The 2,500-nt window shown below is 79.9% G+C and overlaps 1 non-coding gene across 1 annotated transcript in view; it reads left to right on the top strand.

The window, feature by feature from the left end:
• The first annotated feature begins 2,356 nt into the window (after positions 1-2,356).
• LOC141727385 (5.8S ribosomal RNA) overlaps positions 2,357-2,500 on the top strand; it is a 153-nt gene continuing 9 nt past the window's right edge. The window contains exon 1 of the ribosomal RNA XR_012578406.1: positions 2,357-2,500. This exon is cut by the window's right edge and continues 9 nt beyond it. This is a non-coding gene — a ribosomal RNA (5.8S ribosomal RNA).

The following is a 2,500-nucleotide window of genomic DNA, read 5'->3' as shown; positions in this document are numbered from 1 at the left end:
CGCCAGAGAAAGCCGCCCGGGTGCCGGGAGGGAGGGGTGCTCGGCACGGCCCCTCCCGGAGGCGCGCCCGTCCCTCCCCTCGCTGCTTCGCCCGTCGAGCGACGGCCGGCCGTCCGGCCGTGGCACCCGTCGGCGGCCGATGTGGAAATGGCGAGGGAGCGGGCGGCGGGGGCGCCTTCGGGGCTCGGAGGAGGCGGCTCCTCCGGCCCTTCCCGCACCGGGGAGCGGGGCTTTGCCGGGCCGGCAGAGTTCCCGCTCTCGGGCCTGAGCGGTTCCCCCCTGGCGCGCCACAGAGGAGAGAAAGACGCCGCGCCTCCGGGCGTTCCGGGCCGCCGGCCTTCGGGGCCGGCGCGCGCAGCGCGCCGGCGCGGGCGAGGCGCGCTCGGCGGTCGGGCCGCGCGTCCCCGCGCCGGCGGGGCGGTCCGAGCCGCGGCGGTCCTCTCGGGCGCAGCGCCGGGCTACTGAGGGAAACCCCGGGCCCCGAGAAGGACGCCGCGGTGGTGGCGGCAGACGCCGGGCGCGCCCCCGCCGGTGGACGCTCCCCGAGGGCGGCAGCGGGGGAGCACCCCGGCTGGGCCATGCAGGTCGTTTCCCTCGCCCCAGGGCCAGGTACCTAGCGCTCCGCGCCTCGGCGGTTTCTCCCTCAGGTTTTTCCCCCCTCGGCGTCGTCAAACGCTGTTGCGGCGGGGGCCGAAAGGGGGCCGGCGAAGCCGGGCGGCGGTTTAAAGACTCGGGCGGCTCGGCGCGGCCCGCCGTGGGCCGCGGCGGCGGCGGCGGCGGCGGCGGCGGGGTGTTGCCGGGCGGCGGCGCGGCGCCATTGAGGGGTAGGGGAGCAGCTACTCCCCGTAGCTCCTGCGGTGGTGTCCGTGGCCGCCGGCCGCGCTCCCTCCGTCGTCGTCGTCGTCGCCCCCGCCGCGCGCGCGCGCGCGGGGGTAACCGCGCCGCGCCGGGGAGGGGCGCCCTGCCCCCCCCTCTCCGCGGCCCGGCCTCTGCGGAGAGGCCGCGGCGCGCGGTCGGCCGCGGGGGCCGACCCGCCCGCCTCGTCGTAACGGGCGACGCCGGCAGAGAGCGCCCGCTCTCTGCCTTTTCCTCGGCCGCGGGGTGGCGGCCGCCGGGGTCCGCCGCGCTCTCTCCTGGAGCCGCCGCCGTTGCGGCGTCTCGCGGGCGCGGCGCCGCGTCCCGCGCGTCCGGCCCCTATCGCTCTCCCTCGACGGCCTTTCCTCCTCGAAGGCGCGCCGGCGGCGCCGTCCGCCGGCCGTCCCCCCCGCTCGATCGCCCGCCCGCCCGGGGGGCGAGCGCCCGGCGGGCCCTCCGTCGGCGGAGGCCCGCGAGCGCGGGCGACCCCGTGCCGAGCGGCGGCGGCGCCGCTCGACGGGTGTCCCCCTCTTCCCTGCGGGGGACGGTCGGCCGGAGGGCGCCCGCCGCGGCCGGCGGCGGTCCCGTCCCGGGCCCCGCACGTCGCGTCCCCCGTCGCCCTTCTCGGCCGCGCGTGGGCCGAAGGAAGGCGTGCGGGCGGCCGCGGGGGCGCTTCCCCCGCCCGGTCTCCGCGTGAAAACGAGGAGAGCGGGCGTTGCCCCCCGGCTCAGCGCCGTACGCCTTCCGCCGGGCGCGTGCCGAGGCGAAGGGGGCCACGGCGGTGGGAGGCGGCGGCGGCGGTGCCGGGAGCGCGGCCCCGGCGGCGGCGGCGGGGTCTGCCTTCCGGCAGGCCTCGGGCGCTGGCGAACGCCGGCTCGGCTCTCGGTGGCGTCCGCCTCCGGGGCCGGCGGCGGAGCGCGTCCGCCGGACGCCGGCCCGCCCGGCGGGAGCGGTCCCGCCGGGGGGAGGCGCGCCGGCGGCACGGTCGTCGCCGCGCGCCGTCTCGAGCGGGCGAAAGGCCGCTGGGAGAGAGAAAGGGAAGCCGGCCGCGCGGCGGCGCGGCGGCGCGCTCCGCGAGCCCCCGCGGCGGGGGCGGCCGCCGGGGGAGCCGGCGTGCGCGGGGGCCGACGGCCGCGCCCCCGGCCGCGTTGCCGAGCCGTGTGTTGCGTCGTTCCCGTGAAAGCGAGAGCGGGCGGGCCGCCGTGCCCCCCGCGTGCCGGCGCGCGCCGCCCGGCCCTCCGCGCGGAGGCCGGGCCGAGCCCGGGCGCCTGGGCCGCCTCCGAAAGACGGCACGTGAGGTCGGCGTCTCCCCTCGCGGGGGGGGAGGCGGTCGGGGGCGCGGGCTCCCCCGCCCTCTCGGCAGTCCTTCGGAGCGTGGGTTTCTCCCGTTTCTCAGTGTCGTGTGTGCTCGTACGGTCGAAGCCAGGCGCGCGCCCGCGCGTCCTCGGCGCGAGAGACAAAAAGGGGCCGCTCGGCGGCGAGCGGCGCCCGAAAGCCAGACAACTCTTAGCGGTGGATCACTCGGCTCGTGCGTCGATGAAGAACGCAGCTAGCTGCGAGAATTAATGTGAATTGCAGGACACATTGATCATCGACACTTCGAACGCACTTGCGGCCCCGGGTTCCTCCCGGGGCTACGCCTGTC

Source organism: Zonotrichia albicollis, unplaced genomic scaffold, assembly GCF_047830755.1.
Source record: "Zonotrichia albicollis isolate bZonAlb1 unplaced genomic scaffold, bZonAlb1.hap1 Scaffold_121, whole genome shotgun sequence".
Classification (NCBI taxonomy): Eukaryota; Metazoa; Chordata; class Aves; order Passeriformes; family Passerellidae; genus Zonotrichia; species Zonotrichia albicollis.
Note: the sequence above shows the minus strand (reverse complement) of the source record. Positions and strands in the feature narration are given on the sequence as shown.